Source organism: Adiantum capillus-veneris, chromosome 22 (assembly GCF_014529385.1).
Source record: "Adiantum capillus-veneris isolate H3 chromosome 22, ASM1452938v2, whole genome shotgun sequence".
Taxonomy (NCBI): domain Eukaryota; kingdom Viridiplantae; phylum Streptophyta; class Polypodiopsida; order Polypodiales; family Pteridaceae; genus Adiantum; species Adiantum capillus-veneris.
In genome coordinates this window covers 135,752,868-135,773,089 of record NC_140952.1, presented here as the reverse complement: position 1 = coordinate 135,773,089, position 20,222 = coordinate 135,752,868, and positions in this window count along the sequence as shown.

The following is a 20,222-nucleotide window of genomic DNA, read 5'->3' as shown; positions in this document are numbered from 1 at the left end:
AGCAAGAGCACTATGCTATAGCTTGAGAAGCCAAGCTCAACCTCTCTAGAAGGAGCTCTTGAGTGGAAGCTCATTGTCTTATGCATGTGCATGTGTTGTAATAGGAGATTAGCAAGGGAACTCTATGCCATTGTAAGAGAGAGAGTGATCACTCAATTGAGAGTAGGAAATCTATCATTTCTCCTACTAGTGTAAGCCCAACATTTGCTGAATCAAGGAGGGTGGATTTGGACTAAGGTTGGATACTTTGTCTCTCTTCCCACGTGAAGTAATGGACAACAATGATGTGTAAGTGTCTTGGTGTTTTTTTTGTTAAGTTCTTGATAGCTTGTCTCTAGTGTTGTCATCAATTTAGCCATAAATCCCACATATTGTAAGAGGGCGACAGGGTGGAGAGGACTCCCCTGGCCTTAAGACAGTGAGTGGGGTGGCTTTTCTTGTGATGTGTTGTGGTGTAATTTACTCAAGCTATGTTGAAAAAATACTAATATCACTTTGATTGGTCATGACAGATTTGTAAGAAGGTATTAGTGCAACAAACACCCCCTCCCCCTTCTCTCTCTTTCTTACATATATAATTGTGTTTGCTTGATCATTGCTGATTCGTTTCAAAGCAGCCCGAGCTCTCTCTCTCTCTCTCTCTCTCTCTCTCTCTCTCTCTCTCTCTCTCTCTCTCTCTCTCTCTCTCTCTCTCTCTTTAAGCGTCCTAGTATGCATCCAAAACTAGGTGGTGCCCCAAATTTTTTTAGGGTTAGGTTGCGGGTTTGTGTATGTGTTTGTTGTTTTTTCCAACCCCAACCCAATTGAGCAGCACGGGAGCCTTGAAGGGTGTCTAGAGGTTGCTCTTCTTGTTGCCCGCCCCGGACCGCCTCAAATCAATGATAGCCGTTTTTCGTCTCTTTGTAATTGCCACAGTGAGTTACCTCACCCTACCAAAATCACCCAAACACTGTGGCTATCCCTACTATTTCACTGTACATAGGCGTGCGTGAGTCACGGGACTTTTTCCATATCTTCTTAAAAAAACCCTCAGCTAGCTAGTCACTGGGCTAGTTGAGCCAAAAACATAAAAAAAATAAAAAAATAAAAGTATATTATGGCCTCTTTGTGTGTAAATATTTCATTGTATATATGGCCTAAATATAGGGATTTTTTCATAATTATTTTGGTATTTATTTAAATATTTCTACCTAGGTGTGTGTTATGTATGCTCTGTACATTGCCTCACCATTACCACAATTTTTCTTACCATTTTTCATACTCTTTATTCCATATAGAAATAATTTTATGTAAGCTTCTCTTATATTTGGTGTAACTCCACCCCAACAAAAATCCAAAAAAAAACTAGTTTTATTTATGTATATATTTTTTCACTATTGTGATTTTTCCCTTCCTACATCTATTTTGTTTTTTTAAAAAAAAATTAGAACACCAAAAATATTTATCTTTTTATGATAGCCTCATAATGAGAGAGATTTCTTTTGACACCTTTATATTTTTTCCACTTATATTATTTATATTTGACATGTACATATTTTTTAGACCCCTCAATATTTGATTTTCTTAGTTGTACTATTCACTTATATCATGATCTCAACAATATCTTCAATTATAGACCTACCAAATAAGGTCAAGGGTAGGTGGCATGCATACATGCACTATGGAGGGCTCACTCTTGGAGGTATTCAAAAGAATCATCCAAAGAAGGACCCCACAAGGACCTTGTGCAGTGGAAAAAAACGGTCGTTATTGCTGAATTTTTAAAATTCACTTGCTCTCCGAATTTGAAAAGGTGATACAAACAAAAGTTGTAGCTCGTGGGCTGAACTTTTGCCTCAAATGTTTTCATATTTTTTTGAGCTACGAGCTGTGAGCTATGATTTTATTAGTGGACCCCAGTTTTCCCATGTTATGCAGCCACACTCTCTCTTCCACTTTATCATTTTCCTCTTTCACACACACTTCTCCACTCATCATCCCCACCTCTCTCACCACTCCTCTCTGCACCCTACTCACCTTCTCCTCAACCTTGAAGAATAAGAGAAACCATGGTGAACTCATATCTCCCACACACAATTCCATTCCAAAATTGACCATGTAGTCTCATTTTTCCTCCTCCAAATTACCCATATCTATAAAAAAAACCACAAAATTCAGCCTCTTCTCTTAAAAGACAGCATCATGGTGGTTGATTACTCAGCTTCAATTACCTTGTCTCTCAAGGAAGGTCAAGAGTGGAGAAAAAATGTACCGTCAAAGCTAGTGGACCGTCAACAAGCGTCAAAATTGGCCCTACTCAAGACACTTGGAGCATCAACCTTGTAAGAAATCCACCTTTTCTTACTTCTTAAGAGTTTTTCTTCCTTATTTGTATCCTACATGGATACTCCCATTGTAAATATCCAATTCCATTTGTAAATTAATACTAACTCTACTAACACTAACCCACTATGAAAAGTCCTATCACCTCCATTTCTCTCCTCTCTCTTTCCCCACCAACTTCTTGATAATTCCAAGCAAAAGAAATTAGATAAATTGCTGAAAATCTAACCCAACCATGGTTAGAGGAGTAACCCTAGCCTTCAAAATTGCTATAAAAGGAGGGTGTAGCTAGCACAAAAGGGGGGGAGCCATAAGCAAGAGCACTATGCTATAGCTTGAGAAGTCAAGCTCAACCTCTCTATAAGGAGCTCTTGAGTGGAAGCTCATTGTCTTATGCATGTGCATGTGTTGTAATAGGAGATTAGCAAGGGAACTCTATGCCATTGTAAGAGAGAGAGTGATCACTCAATTGAGAGTAGGAAATCTATCATTTCTCCTACTAATGTAAGCCCAACATTTGCTGAATCAAGGAGGGTGGATTTGGACTAAGGTTGGATACTTTGTCTCTCTTCCCACGTGAAGTAGTGGACAACAATGATGTGTAAGTGTCTTGGTGTTTTTTTTGTTAAGTTCTTGATAGCTTGTCTCTAGTGTTGTCATCAATTTAGCCATAAATCCCACATATTGTAAGAGGGCGACAGGGTGGAGAGGACTCCCCTGGCCTTAAGACAGTGAGTGGGGTGGCTTTTCTTGTGATGTGTTGTGGTGTAATTTACTCAAGCTATGTTGAAAAAATACTAATATCACTTTGATTGGTCATGACAGATTTGTAAGAAGGTATTAGTGCAACAAACACCCCCTCTCCCTTCTCTCTCTTTCTTACATACATTATTGTGTTTACTTGATCATTGCCGATACGTTTCAAAGCAGCCCGAGCACTCTCTCTCTCTCTCTCTCTCTCTCTCTCTCTCTCTCTCTCTCTCTCTCTCTCTCTCTCTCTCTCTCTCTCTCTCTCTCTTTTTACGCGTCCTAGTTTGCATCCAAAACTAGGTGGTGCCCCAAATTTGTGTAGGGTTAGGTTGCGGGTTTGTGTATGTGTTTGTTGTTTTTTCCAACCCCAACCCAATTGAGCAGCACGGGAGCCTTGAAGGGTGTCTAGAGGTTGCTCTTCTTGTTGCCCGCCCCGGACCGCCTCAAATCAATGATAGCCGTTTTTCGTCTCTTTGTAATTGCCACAGTGAGTTACCTCACCCTACCAAAATCACCCAAACACTGTGGCTATCCCTACTATTTCACTGTACATAGGCGTGCGTGAGTCACGGGACTTTTTCCATATCTTCTTAAAAAAACCCTCAGCTAGCTAATCACTGGGCTAGTTGAGCCAAAAAAATAAAAAAAATAAAAAAATAAAAGTATATTATGGCCTCTTTGTGTGTAAATATTTCATTGTATATATGGCCTAAATCTAGGGATTTTTTCATAATTATTTTGGTATTTATTAAAATATTTCTACCTAGGTGTGTGTTATTTATGCTCTGTACATTGCCTCACCATTACCACAATTTTTCTTACCATTTTTCATACTCTTTATTCCATATAGAAATAATTTCATGTAAGCTTCTCTTATATTTGGTGTAACTCCACCCCAACAAAAATCCAGAAAAAAACTAGTTTTATTTATGTGTATATTTTTTCACTATTGTGATTTTTCCCTTCCTACATCTATTTTGTTTTTTTAAAAAAACATTAGAACACCAAAAATATTTATCTTTTTATGATAGCCTCATAATGAGAGAGATTTCTTTTGACACCTTTATATTTTTTCCACTTATATTATTTATATTTGACATGTACATATTTTTTAGACCCCTTAATATTTGATTTTCTTAGTTGTACTATTCACTTATATCATGATCTCAACAATATCTTCAATTATAGACCTACCAAATAAGGTCAAGGGTAGGTGGCATGCATACATGCACTATGGAGGGCTCACTCTTGGAGGTATTCAAAAGAATCATCCAAAGAAGGACCCCACAAGGACCTTGTGCAGTGGAAAAAAACGGTCGTTTTTGCTGAATTTTTAAAGTTCACTTGCTCTCCGAATTTGAAAAGGTGATACAAATAAAAGTTGTAGCTCGTGGACTGAACATTTGCCTCAAATTTTTTCATATTTTTTTGAGCTACGAGCTGTGAGCTATGATTTTATTAGTGGACCCCAGTTTTCCCATGCTATGCAGCCACACTCTCTCTTCCACTTTATCATTTTCCTCTTTCACACACACTTCTCCACTCATCATCCCCACCTCTCTCACCACTCCTCTCTGCACCCTACTCACCTTCTCCTCAACCTTGAAGAATAAGAGAAACCATGGTGAGCTCATACCTCCCACACACAATTCCATTCCAAAATTGACCACCTAGTCTCATTTTTCCTCCTCCAAATTACCCATATCTATAAAAAAAACCACAAAATTCAGCCTCTTCTCTTAAAAGACAGCATCATGGTGGCTGATTACTCAACTTCAATTACCTTGTCTCTCAAGGAAGGTCAAGAGTGGAGAAAAAATGTACCGTCAAAGCTAGTGGACCGTCAACAAGCGTCAAAATTGGCCCTACTCTAAACACTTGGAGCATCAACCTTGTAAGAAATCCACCTTTTATTACTTCTTAAGAGTTTTTCTTCCTTATTTGTATCCTACATGGATACTCCCATTGTAAATATCCAATTCCATTTGTAAATTAATACTAACTCTACTAACACTAACCCACTATGAAAAGTCCTATCACCTCCATTTCTCTCCTCTCTCTTTCCCCACCAACTTCTTGATAATTCCAAGCAAAAGAAATTAGATAAATTGCTGAAAATCTAACCCAACCATGGTTAGAGGAGTAACCCTAGCCTTCAAAATTGCTATCAAAGGAGGGTGTAGCTAGCACAAAAAAGAGGAGGCCATAAGCAAGAGCACTATGCTATAGCTTGAGAAGCCAAGCTCAACCTCTCTAGAAGGAGCTCTTGAGTGGAAGCTCATTGTCTTATGCATGTGCATGTGTTGTAATAGGGAATTAGCAAGGGAAATCTATGCCATTGTAAGAGAGAGAGTGATCATTCAATTGAGAGTAGGAAATCTATCATTTCTCCTACTAGTGTAAGCCCAACATTTGCTGAATCAAGGAGGGTGGATTTGGACTAAGCTTGGATACTTTGTCTCCCTTCCAACGTGAAGTAATGGACAACAATGATGCGTAAGTGTCTTGGTGTTTTTTGTTAAGTTCTTGATAGCTTGTCTCTGGTTGTCATCAATCTAGCCATAAATCCCACATACTGTAAGAGGGCGACAGGGTGGAGAGGACTCCCCTGGTCTTAAGACAGTGATTGGGGTGGCTTTTCTTGTGATGTGTTGTGGTGAAATTTACGCAAGCTATGTTGAACAAATACTAATCTCACTTTGATTTGTCATGACAGATTTGTAAGAAGGTATTAATGCAACAAGCACCCCCTCCCCCTTTCTCTCTCTTTCTTACATATATAATTGTGTTTGCTTGATCATTGCCGATACGTTTCAAAGTAGCCCGAGCACTTTCTCTCTCTCTCTCTCTCTCTCTCTCTCTCTCTCTCTCTCTCTCTCTCTCTCTCTCTCTCTCTCTCTACGCGTCCTAGTTCACATCCAAAACTAGGTGGTGCCCCAAATTTGTGTAGGGTTAGGTTGCGGGTTTGTGTGTGTGTTTGTTGTTTTTTCCAACCCCAACCCAATTGAGCAGCACGGGAGCCTTGAAGGGTGTCTAGAGGTTGCTCTTCTTGTTGCCCGCCCCGGACCGCCTCAAATTGGTGCCCCCACGGAGGACGGCTTGTGTATTTTTGTGTAGAATCAACCTTTAGCATAGTCAAGTAGTTTGCATGAATCACGAAAATTTGTATGATCCCTTCATTCCCATTGCAAGGCAAAAGGTACACATAATTGTTAGTACTAAGTTGCAATTTCAACGTGTCATTCGTAGAATTTTGGGTCCTCTTAGGTTGGCCGAGATAAACGCTTCAGTAAATCCTTTTATTTTGCCTCTCATTAGGTATGACCTTAGTTTGGACGTCTATATTTTTGTTTTGTTTTAAGCATCAGGTCATGCATAGACCATGGATAATGGCCCAAGAATAGAGGTTTTCCCCTTCCATTTCACTCCACACATTAGAATAAACATTGCAATTAGTAGGAAAATCCATTTTCAACAACGTACGGTATTCATGTTTGGTGCCCAAAGAGTAGGAGAAATTCTCACATCACCAAACCCTGTCATCCTACCTCTTATTGATTATCATAGGTCGTTTGATGTGAATATCTTTATTTTGTTGTAGAATAGATTGCAAGCTACAAAACATTATTGTGTAAATCTTTTTAAGAAAGAAAAACAAAAACGGGTGTCACTTTGAAATCAATTCAATGGAAAGCCAACGCCAAATGTCTGGGTATCCTCTTTTCTTTGGAGAGCCTGGAGAGGATGCAGAATTATTTTTAGCAAATTTCAAGATGTCTTGCCGTATCAAGAGGATAATAACTGATCAAGAACGTGTAGAAATGTTTGAGGTGGTCCTTAGGAAAGATGCTAGCACTTGGTTCGACTCTTTGCCTGAGGAAGTTAAGGGGAATTACACATAAGTTTTGAATCGTTTCAAGAAATACTTCTTTGATACCCAAAACACTCAGAAATTATGGCAAGACATTGTTTCTCATAAGCAAAAAGACTTAGATGACTACTACTTGTACAAGCAAGAGTTTCTACGTCTTTGGGCTCTATGGATACGAAATGTTGCTAACCCTGGTGATGGTGCAGAATTTCTAAAGAAGGAGAGGTTCATAGCCGTCTTTCCTGACCTTAAGGTAAAAGTTGAGGCGGGTGCACCTGCTACCTTTGATGCAGCTGAAACTAGGGCTGCTGAAAAATATAGGAAACTCAAGTGCTTAAGGGGAGAGGTTCCAATAGAAGGTCTTAGACCCAAAGGTAAGTCACAAGCATCAACATCAAGGGAGCTTCCTGAGGTAACGGCGGAAGTAATTGAGAAGTTAAACGAATCTTTAAGCAGCCTGTCAATTCACCTTGCACAAGCTGTAGGTCCAAAGGGACAAGCAAAGAAGTCTGAAGAGCGAGATCCACGACCTAGGAGAGTCTTGCAATGTTGGAATTGCGGAGAGTCTGGACATGGGATGTATAATTGTTCTTGGCCCCGTGGGGAGCCAGGGAGACCTAACTTGAATTACCGAGTGATGAATGCAGGTGAAGGAACTGGTCAACAACCAAGGCTTCTACAAAGACCAAATGGACCAAGACCACCTCCACAAGGGGTAGAAGGAGTTCCACCTTTGCCAGATTCAAATGTGCATGTGGTAGAGGTGACAAATTCAAATGAGGTTGACATGGAAGCCAATGGCATTAAGCGTGGCCGAGGAAAAGGTAAAGAGAAAGAGGGTGTCCCATCACAGAGTGACCATGGACAACCATGGACAAGGCAAGAAGGCAAAGGAGACCAAGGAAGCTAAGAGGACTCGACGTCGTATCAATCTCCAAGACTTCCCTCTTGGACATTGTTAACCCTCACGGGACACGGACACCCCATCACCTACGATGGACGCGTATTATATATTTGGTAGAGTCAGGTACCGGGCTTGTCGGACCAATAGGGAAAGGTAGAGTGATCGCCAATGAGAGGCGCACTTTAACTTGGACATTCAAGGGATTAGTTGGTTAAGCATGGGCGCCCAAGTGTGAATCGGGTGAGCTCCTATAAAAGCCAACTAAACCTAATTTTTACTCATTCTCTCATTTGTGCAATTGAAGAGTGCTCTTGCTCCATCTCCATCTTCTTCTTCACCTCCTTGTGTGTGTGTGTGTGAGAGAGAGAGAGAGGGAGAGTGTGTGTGCGATCGAGCATTACGAAGGCACGGCGGCGGCGAAGCGGTAAAGCGCGGCACGACTGCAGCTTCTTCTTCATCGCGGCGAGGAATCCACCACGAAGGCGAGCGTAGAGCGGTGAGTGACACACCCTTTGTTTTCTTGAGCTTGCTAGTTTAGGCTTGTTGTGTGCTTGGAGCCGTTTGTGGCTCGCATACGGTGTATTGGCAAGTCCCTTGCTTCGACAGTGCAGCAAGGAGCGCACATTTTTGGGCTATCACACGGCCCATTCCACGACACGCTCTAAAAAATCTAGCAAAAAAACAAACAAAAAACACGCTAAAAACTAGTCACAAGGCCTCCTAGAACAGCTTTTTGACACCTTAGGGTATCAAAAGCACATGTACTTACGCTCTGGACGAGTGTTAGAACACGAGCATATTGAGGGTGCCTCTGTTCATACGGACACCCATTACCCATCCACGATAAGCTCTAGACCCTCAGCGGGGACACAAGGTAGCACCACCCAAGACCCTAAAATAGCCGCTAGTGATTCCTCCTCCGACTCAGAAATCATGGAAGCATACCCTAACCAAAACACTGAGAGAGAAGGCCATGCACCTCCCGAAGCTCCACAGCCTAGTACTAGTATGTTTAGCCGTTTCATGGAAACATTAGGTAGAGCTACTCGCTCGGAACCTGATGCAAATGAAGCACACGAAGGGGGTGGGGAAGTGGAATCTCCTTTCACATCGCACGTGGACCCCACACCCCCAAAGAGTGTCCATGTGGATATCCTACCAACTTCTTACCAAGAAGGCCCTGTTGAGCTGCCTCCTTCAGAAGTTCCCTCTAGAGTACCGTTGGTGACAAGTAAAACCACGGGGAGCAACATTGCTTCTACCTCACAAGAAACCGTTAACACGTCGACTCTAGAAGGATTGTTCATTAATGATCATTGGACATACGACCTCCACACTGAGGTGTTGACGGATCTACACTCTGGCCACGCCTACCATGTAGGATGGATAGAGATTGTACAATCCACCTCTAGTGCCACGAGCATCGAAGATCAACAAAAAATGATCTGTAATGTTATCCATGGCATTATTCAATTAGAAAGGCAAAACCGAGGGGTAAATATACTCTCAACTGGCCCCATGAGATTTCTGGATACGAGCAAGGCTCAACAGCCTACTCTATCACAAATGGAGACTCCTCTAATGAGTCCCATGGACCCATCTTATGTCATTTCACCTGGGGTCTCTATGCAATCTGAGCCTCCGAGCGAAAACTTTAGCTTCCCTAACTTGGCTCAACCCTCTATTAAGGAAAACAGAGTGCTCACTCCAGGGATAAGCCTGACAGAGAATGTACCGATGACATCTACGGTTAGCGCAGTGCCGCTACCTAGTGTCGTAGTACCTAATATGGGGCCTCGACCATATGTGCCTCTAGCCCCTTATGTACACATGGCCCCCACACCTCCAATTGTACCACTTGCTTATGCTCCTCGAGTGCCGCTCCCTAGCCCTTATCCAAGTGGACCTATGCCCGGTTATGTTCCATATCCTGCATCATCCACACATATGCCAAGACCGGTACCCGTTCCTCTCCCACATATGATTCCAAGAGTACCTCCACCGGCCCTGCCTCCTCACATAGGTGACTTGGCAGCGTTTGCTCAAACCATAGGTCGATCTATCGCGGAAAATATGCGTCACGCATCTGATAGAGAGCCTAGAAGTAAGGCAGTACAAATTGCTAAACTCACGCAAAAATTCAATGGGGACGAAGATGCTAGGAAACACATTGAAGTGTTTGAACAAGTATGTGATTCCTTAGGGGAACGCAACGAACTACATAAGTGCAATGCCTTAAGCTTGACATTAAGTGGGAAGGCTGGAGATTGGTATAGGACCCTAAGGGTGGATGAGAAAACAATCTACCCTACCCTTCGAAGGTTGTTTCTAAAGGAGTACATACGAGAAGGTGTGCTTTGGTGTGTAGCATCTCAGCTACAGAAGGCCGAACGTAAGGAAGGAGAGTCAGTAAGGGACTTCATTAGTCGTCTAAAGCACTTAAACTCTCGTTGCCCTGTAAATGAGCGCTTCAACAATAACCAATTGCTTGATCGATTCATTCGAGGGTTGAGGAATGAAGGAATCTATAATGGACTAGTGATTAGAGGTATCACAACCTGGGAAGATGTCATTGCCAATGCAATCCAATTAGAGGACAACTTGATGATAGCAGGCATGAGGGTGTCTACTGACACGAGATCCACTAGCTCACAAGCCATTGAGTATGAACCCATGACTGCAAAGCCCATTGCCAATGAGCCAAAGGTATTTGAGACATTCTTGACAGACCTCACCAAGGCAATCCAAGAGTCTCTTAAGGATAATCGACCCCCTCAAAATAGTCACATGTATCCAAGAAGGGAGCAACAATGGTGTTCCATTTGCTTAGGCCCACATAGCACTAGTGAGTGCCCTACGTTTAGAGTAAAATTTAATGGAACTTGCAACGCATGTGGTAGGTATGGTCACCAAGCTAAGGATTGTTTAATGATCAAACGTATGATGGCAAATAGACCACCTGTAGCCTGGACGGATGCGCCTCGAGCTCCTGTATTGATGCCTACTCCACCTGTTGAGCAACTACCGCAACACATGGTCCCTAGATCTCAAAATGTTGTACAAGCTACACCGCTACCACCTCCTGTGCTAGGACCGCAGCCCCCGCATCCAAGAGTCGCCCCTATGAACCAAGTGGGTTGCGAGCCATCAAATGCTTATGCAGATGGTTGTGAGGAGGAAATAGACACTAGTATTGCCTACGGACTTGATACATTGGAAGAATGTCCTATATACTACATGGAAGATTGTTGGGGACAAGTCAAGCCGGTTTATCAAGCTGCTGCTCTCGCATCCAGAGGTCAAAATATCAACACCCAGGCTAGGAGGCCACCTCTTCAATGCTACGAGTGTGGTGGACCACATCGAGTAGCGGAGTGCCCTATTAGGCTGCAAAAGAATGTTGCACAGATGCAAGTGAATCAAGGGAGCACGTCTGCAATGCCAATACTCACATGTAATCGTTGTGGCATAGATCACTTGATTGCCCAATGCCCCTATAACCCAAATGCGCCTAAAATCACACCCCTAAATTTGGTCGAAATTGCTAGTGTGACATCGCCAATACCACCCGTCGCACCCGCTTATGCGATTACACGGTCCATGCTTCAAGGGCCAGGACATATCCTCGAAGAGAGAGATACCGCGTCAGTTATCCAAGCAAAGAAAAAGAAGACACGAAGGAAGAAGTCGCAGAATACGGAAAATTCAAAGCCAAGTTCCAAAACAAACATAGGAACAGGAGATGACCCCGTGTATATGAATGACCTCGAGGATGATTCAGATTCAGTCGAGACAATGGAGACTAGAACCAATACCACAAAGGGAAAGACCGACAAAGAAAACCGTAACATGGAACCAAATGAAAACCGAATGAGAGAAAACCATAAAGAGCCTCTGAAAACACCACAAGTGTTTCCAAATCCAATCCAAGACCCCCAAGATAAATCGCAGGGGCAAAAAGGAAAAAATCGTAAAAAGAAGATTGGGACGTACCCAAACCCAGTAGACGAGATTGAGCAGGTGAAACATCTAAGAGGTTTAGTGGAGGAGACTCAAAGGAAACTAGAACCAGAACCCATGCATATCAAAATTCATGACACAGTGTTTCCCACGCAAGTTCATCCACCCCACATGAACCATAGACCGTTAGCCATATCTAGTATCATCCAAGAAGGGAGTGAGGACGGGACATCAGAAAGTGAGCATACACCCTTCTTATTGGAAAGGATGTTTAACGAAGGAATACCTGATCCCATTGAGGAATATGAGATTCCATCCTCACCAGTTCCTAGTCAAGGAACTACACCTTGCAAAACGCCAATGAATGTTGCCAAACTAGTGGACTTCATGTCTTCTGAGGTCCGAACCACGATCATAGCAAAGCTGTATGGAGATCCTGAGTTATTCCTTGCACTTCGAGCATTCCTTAACGGAGAGCTACGAACGGGATTACCGCAGTTTGCTCAACCAAATAGGCCTGACTCGATTATGATTGATGAGGAAAATCATGTGCAATCACTTGACTTAGATGGACACGAGTCTGTGATCGAGGTACCCATTAACGAATTAGGGCAGTATTTTGAAGGCGACGAGTCTAATGCGACCCTACCCATCACTACCAAGGGATTAACTATAAAGGGAATTCTTGATGGTGGTGCGGGAGTTAGCATCGTTACAAAAGATTGTTGGGAATCCATGGGAAAACCCCGCCTCAGTGTTACTAACATTGTGGTAAAGATGGCAAATGGTACCATAGCCAAACCTATGGGGATGCTCAAGGATCTTAAGATCAAAGTTCTAGGATACAAGGTGCGACATACGTTCATTGTAATGGATTTCTCTAAACACCTTATGTCATATGAAATGATTTTAGGACGACCATTCATGAGGGAAGCACAAATGGTTCACGATTGGTCTAAAAATCATGTCTATTTGCAATTCCAAGACTCTGTTCTTAGAGTGGATTTGGTGACTGGTAAGGTACACCCCTTAGGGAGTAAAACCATTATTGATCATCGCTCTGACACCACAGTTCACTCGGCCCCACTACAATATTGTTACACTTGTAAGAAGGATACAGACATTGGCCAAGATTCTCCTTACATGGATGTGTTACCGGGTATGACGGAATCAGACAATGTGGATTGGGTCCACCTAGCATCAACCATAGACACTTGGGGAAATAGGGGGACGACCTGGGTAACACCTGAGGGGAATGAAATGCCTATACCCTTAAATATGCTACAAGCAATGCATATCGCTTCCGACAAGACTCATCCTAAGGTCACGAAAAAAACATACAAGTGGGTCCCTAAAGCTTCTTTAGTGACCATAGCTAGTGCTAAAAAACAGAATCCTTGTAAGAAACGTACCACTCGCTCCAAGAAAAGTAAGAAAATGCTGCGTTGGATTCCTAAACGACTATTGGAAGCCCAAGGATACTATGAAGGAAATGATCAAATCTGGGTGCCAAAACGTAGATTGTGCTCTTACCTATCACCTGACCCAAGTAAACCCAATCCTGTGGCTCCAAAACAAATTGAAAATCGCGGAAAGGAAAAAATCATGGAATGTTACACACCCGCTCCCGAGCTAGTTTGGGTACCAAAGAAAGAACGAATTGTTCCACCTAGCTCAGGAAGGGGGGAGTCCCATGAAGCTTCTAGCTCCTCATGTAATACATCCATAGAGGTAAAAGCTTCTACACAGCCTCCATCTATAGTAGTGGACCTGAATGAAGCTACAAAAGAATCCACACCTCCCAGTGTTCAAGAATCACCTAATGAACCACTTCAAGTTCGATCCTGGGAGAGTACCTTACCACCCTTGCAACTTGACAAGGCACCTAGGGTAATAGAAAACTACTGGCAAAAATCCTCACCTATTACCAACTGGAACAATTGGTTTCAAAGGGTGACAAGCTCATTTCAAACGGTATGATCTACCCAAGGAAGGGGGGAGTGTTTGCTGACAGTCATCATTCATTTGTTTCCCTCTCAGCCTTTTTCCCTGACCTCTCAATCTCCGATCTTAGGGAATGTACATATAAAGCTTTATACTCAAAAAAAAAAAAAAAAAGAGCAAGAGCAATTAGCAAACGAGTATGCACAATAAAAGTCAAAACATTGACTCAGACCTACACATGTCACATCTGGTACAGTGAAACAGAAACCTATGCCATAAAACACCTTTGATCCTCATCACTTGAGTGATGGAGGGTAGGTAAGATTAGTACGATAGGAGTGTTTCTGTTTAGAGTTGAGTGATTAGCAAAGCTCTCTTTTCCCACTGATGTGCCTCCTGGAGGTATTCTTTTTGTTTCATAGTGTGTACAGGAGCGTGTTGCTATTGATAGGATTTGGACCTTCATGGAACCTTTCTCTCGTTCACACTTCAAATCAAGCGCGACCATCAACACAAACAGGTGTTTCTTGTCCATTAGCATTGCCTTTATCTTTTTGCATCTATGATTGTCTGCTTTGGTTGTGATTGGTAGCATAATATTCAGCGCATTGGCTTAGTATCCAACATTTAAGTCAATGTAATGTTTTGTCATAATCACTTGTTTAGGTGTAAAAATCAAGCAGTCCGACTAAGCTAGTTTGACCAAGCTAGGTGTTAGAAATCTTCTCTTAATACCATGGGGAATGCCTTCCTAATAATCAATGGTTACTTAGGTTCTTAATCCGATTTAGGCAGCATTGTGTGAAATGTACTAGGGCTTTCTAGTGGGCTTAACCCTATTGACCTTTAGCTTAAGTATTATAAAGGGAGTTTACTAATGTGATGAGCCTGGGGAGTGTATCAGTGTTATATGACCCCCCAAAGTTACAAAATTAAAATGCTGAAAATGAACAAGCAAAAAATCAAAGTGCCACAATGTAAAATTTTAAGCTGGAAGAGAAATCTCAGCTTGATTTGGTACTTCACTCACATGTATAGCCTATGGTACTAGAGCCCTAGAGGTTCCCAGTGTGGGCGCTTTTCCTTGAAAAGCAAAAAACCCAAGGCATACAAAATAAGCACACACATCATAATTGAATCACTGTGAAAAGACCTTGGGGGGTCAAAGAAAAAGTAATCAGTCAGGCGATGATTTCATGAGAAATTCCTTTTATGGTAGCTTAATTACAAGGTTTTCTAGATATAGCCTCTAGTCAGCCCTTGAACATGAATACTTGGCTCTCGCGATTAAACAACTTAATTGACCACTGAAAATTAAGAAGCTTACCCATGGTATTAATATTCGATCTCTAGTGCTTTTCGACCGTCAAATTAGCGACCCCAGACTTGTTTAATTTTCTACCTTTACATCTGTTTATGCATTTGATTACATTGCAATTTAATGTTCATTGCTAACAAATTGTTTGAAATTCTTTTACCAATCAATGTGTCTACCTAAAACTGCATATGCTTTTTAAGAGAATGCAATTACTGTGCCAATGTTGTTTGATTTTGCAGTGACTGAAGAAGGCTAAGGACATTCATCTCAAATGCTCTTCCACCTCGACAAACCAGCTTCAACTCAATAGCTTCCGAGGACGGAATCTATATCAGGAAGGGGAGCATGTTAACCCTCACGGCACACGGACACCCCATCACCTACGATGGACGCGTATTATGTATTTGGTAGAGTCAGGTACCGGGTTTGTCGGACCAATAGGGAAAGGTAGAGTGATCGCCAATGAGAGGCGCACTTTAACTTGGACATTCAAGGGATTAGTTGGTTAAGCATGGGCGCCCAAGTGTGAATCGGGTGAGCTCCTATAAAAGCCAACTAAACCTAATTTTTACTCATTCTCTCATTTGTGCAATTGAAGAGTGCTCTTGCTCCATCTCCATCTTCTTCTTCTTCACCTCCTTGTGTGTGTGTGTGAGAGAGAGAGAGAGGGAGAGTGTGTGTGCGATCGAGCATTACGAAGGCACGACGGCGGCGAAGCGGTTGAGCGCGGCACGACTGCAGCTTCTTCTTCATCACGGCGAGGAATCCACCACGAAGGCGAGCGTAGAGCGGTGAGTGACACACCCTTTGTTTTCTTGAGCTTGCTAGTTTAGGCTTGTTGTGTGCTTGGAGCCGTTTGTGGCTCGCATACGGTGTATTGGCAAGTCCCTTGCTTCGACAGTGCGGCAAGGAGCGCACAGACATGGTATGGCTCCATACAACCTGTTGGAAGACATGCGAGGTAAGGGTGCTGATATCTCATGGCCTCAGTTTCTTGCATTATGCCCACAGGTTAGGAGGGATTTAACAAAGGCAGTTAGCACTAGGAGAAAGGTAAAAGAGAGTTTTCCTGTTGTAAAAATTGCACATGCTGAAATGAACGAGGATATTACACCTGTGCTAGATTGTTACATAAAAGGAAGATTGGTTAGGAAAGGTCTAGTGGATGGGGGTGCACAAATTTGCATCATGACAGAAGGGCTCATGCAAAGACTAGGCATACACATCCATGAGAGACCTGAAATCAAAGTCAAGATGGCAAACAATAGCAAGGCTAGGTGTGTAGGAATTTGTAAAAATGTCTTTGTAGAGGCCTTTGGCATTAAGAAGGCAGTGGATTTTTATGTTATGTCGACCAAGGGAAGTGGTTATCCATTTATCCTAGGAAGACCATGGCTAATGAAAATGCGAGCTTTGCAGGATTGGGAGAGTGGGAAATTAACTTGCAGGAATGACAATCATAAGACGGTTGTCTTTGACATGAAGGAGCAACACCAAGAGGAGCTCCATGAAGAATCATCTCAAAGTGAGACGGAAGAAGGTTGGACCGATAGCACTTCAGAAGAAGAAAGTAGCAGCAGCATTACTGAAGAGGAGTCTTGCATCGAAGTCATGGGGGTAAGGTTTAAGCCAAGCAACCAAGAGACCTCTTGTCGAGGTTTGGAAGAGGTAGGTTCCCAAGAGAACCAAAAGGTGGAAGATGAATGAATGTTAGAAGGTATGTTGTCTACAACACTTACAAAGGATGAAAGAGAGGAGTTTAGATGTGTGCTAAGGAAGTTTCCTAGGCTTTTTGCTAAAGACTACACCGACATGCGTGGGGTAGATGTTGTTCAACACAAGATTGAGTTAAAGCCTGAGGCCACACCTAAAGCTCATAAGCTACAAAGGCTAGGAGTCATCAAGGAGCAAGCTTTACTCAAGGAGGTAAGAAAGCTTCTAGCAGCAGGTTTCATTTATCCAGTGGAGAATTCAGAGTGGGTCTCTCCCGTTGTTGTCACTCCTAAGAAAAACGGAAAGTGGAGGGTGTGTGTGGATTACCGTCCACTCAATGAGGCAACAAAAACAGATCACTTTCCCCTCCCATTTCAGGATGAGATACTAAATGAGGTAGCTAGTCATGAGAAGTACACTGTGTGTGATGGCTACTCAGGCTACTTTCAAATAGGTATCGCATTGGAAGATCAATTGAAAACAACCTTTATCACTCCTTGGGGTTGTTATGCTTTTAGAGTCATGCCATTTGGTTTGACAAATGCTCCTGCAACATTCCAACGTTTCATGAACATGGTGTTTCAAGCATTCTTTGGAAAGTCAATTAGGGTGTTCATTGATGATTTCTTCATTTATAGCTCAAAATCATTGCATCTACAAAGGGTAGAAGAAGGTTTAAAGAAGCTCTACGACATGGGAGGTCAACTCAACCCCGACAAGTGCCACATAGGTGAGGATGAAGTGATCTTGCTCGGTCACAAGGTTTCCTATAAAGGCATTGAGGTGGATCCTTCAAAGGCAAAGGCTCCTATTGAGCTCCCATCACCGAAGAGTCTTAAGGAGGTCATCTCTTTCATTCAGAAGGTGAAGTATATGTCACGCTTCATTCACTTAGCCTCGGAGTTGCTTCATCCTTTGCAAAAGCTAACACAACAAGTAGAATTTGCATGGTCTGATGAGATTGAAGAGTATTTTTGTAACATTAAAGTCATTTTGTCAGAGCTACCAACACTCATGCCTCCTTGTTGGGAGTACACATTCTTTGTTAGGTCTAGTGTTGAAAGGGAAACAATTGGTGCTGTGTTGCTACAACAAGATCCCCACAGTACAAGGATGCGACCCATCTACTTTGCTAGTAGGGTCATGAATGCTTTGGAGAGAGACTACACAGAAGCAGAACTCATGATGCTTTCTCTCATGTTTGCGGTGAGAAAGTTTAGATCCTACCTACTACCAAAACCTTTTGTAATTCTCACTGCAGAAAATTTGTTCCCTTGGGTGTCATCTCAAATGAATCTTAGTACTAGGATCTCAAAGTGGATTATGGAGTTGCAAGAGTTTCAATACTCTTTCAAGGTAGAAGATAGTGTGCGTGCACAATTGGCAGGGATTCTCACTTATAGGGTACATGAGAAAGAAATTAAGGTGCCTCAAGTAAAGACCCTACCATTGCCACCACCAAAAAGTATTCCCAATGCTTTTACCTTATTCTTTGATGGAGAGGTGGAGAGGTGGTCATGAAAGAGAAGTTCAACCTACCAAGTTCAGCTAGCAACAATGAAGCAGAATACGACACACTAATTCATGGTTTGAAGATGTGCATTGGCCAAGGGATACAACGCCTCATGGTAAAGGGAGATGCACTTCTCATTGTTAAACAGATTTTAGGCATTTGGGCATGCAAGAATGAAAGCTTACGGACAAAAGTTCATGCCATTCGTAGATTGTTTAATCAATTTGAAGAAGTGCAACTATGTCATATTCCTAGGAAACAGAATGAAGATGCCGATTTACTTGCACAGCAAGTAGTTACATGTGTTGAGAAAGAAGTGCAGGTCATCATGGTGGCAGCAACTGTCAAGCAACCGAGATACCAAGGATTGGATTCATTGACTCCCATTATTAGCTACATTTTGGAGGGCGAGTTTCCACAAGACTTCACGAAGGCTCAGAAGAGGAGACTCATAAAGAAGGAAAGCGCATATCTCTTTCTAGAAGGCTCCCTTTATCAAAGAGGGATGGATCAAGTATGCAGAAGAGTACCAGCTATTGAGGAAATCCCAGCCATTCTAAAAGGTTTGCATGAAGAAGCATGTGGTGGTCATTTTGCCCAAGAATTAACTGTGAAGAAGATTTTGCTTGCGGGGTATATTTGGCCAAGTTTGCATGTGGATGTCCAACATTGGTGTAAAAGTTGTCACAATTGTCAGGTAACTGGGAATAGAAGATTGGTTTATGGTCCAAGGCAAATCGTGCTTGCAAATGGACCCTTCGAAAAGTGGGGCATTGATGCTATGGGTCCTCTGCCTAGGACAAAAAATGGTAAACTCTACATTCTAGTGGCTGTAGACTATATGACTAGGTGGGTGGAAGCACAGAGTGTGGCAAAGGTAAATGAGAAAACAGTGAGCAAATTCGTCTACACTCACATTTGTTGTAAATTTGGCACACCTTTGGAGATTGTTTCTGATAATGGTCCAGTGGAGATTGTTTATGATAATGGTCCAGGGTTTAGAAAGGGATTGCTCACAGAAGTCTGTGAAGAACTTCACATTCTACATCGTCACAGTACACCCTACTATCCCCAATCAAATGGTTTGGTAGAAAAAGCTAATGGTGTCATTGCAGGCATCATTAGAAAGATGGTGAAAAACAAGACAAAGTTGTGGGATGACTTCTTGGATGGTGCCTTGTGGGCGTATCGAACCACATATAGGGAAGCCACAGAGTTCACACCATTTCACTTGGTCTATGGTCAAGAGGCTTTACAGCCAATTGAGCTAAACATTCCAACAATGCGACTTCATGGCAAATCAGCACAAGATGATCAAGAAGCATGGATGGATCGACTTCTTACCTTAGCTGAGCTTGAGTGGAAAAGAGAAGCAGCATACGAGTACTATAAGAGGAAAGACACACAGACAAAGGAGAAGCTTGACAAGAAACTGAAGGACAAAGGCATCCATGAAGGAGATCTTGTGCTAAGGTATCACAATCGACTAGATAATCGTTTTGATGCCAAATTTGAAACAAGATGGCAAGGGTCATACATAGTCAAGAAGGCTATCAATTCAAGTTACTATCAGCTTATGGACTTGAATGGTAAAGAGCACTCCAGGAAAGTAAACGGGTATCGCTTGAAGCCCTATTTGAGTCGCCTTCTACCAAAGGATCTACCACAGATCTGTCAAAAGGCAACTATCCCACGTAAGTATTGTTCCATGAAGCATGAGTGTAACACAAACCAAAATTCCAAGGGGCCAAACAATGAAGATCTTGTAAAGGACTCTGAAGCACTCTCTTTGGAAAAGATGCTCTATGATGGTACATGAATATACCATCATCCAGGGGGAGGGCTAATGATAGCCGTTTTTCGGCTCTTTGTAATTGCCATAGTGAGTTACCTCACCCTACCAAAATCACCCAAACACTGTGGCTAT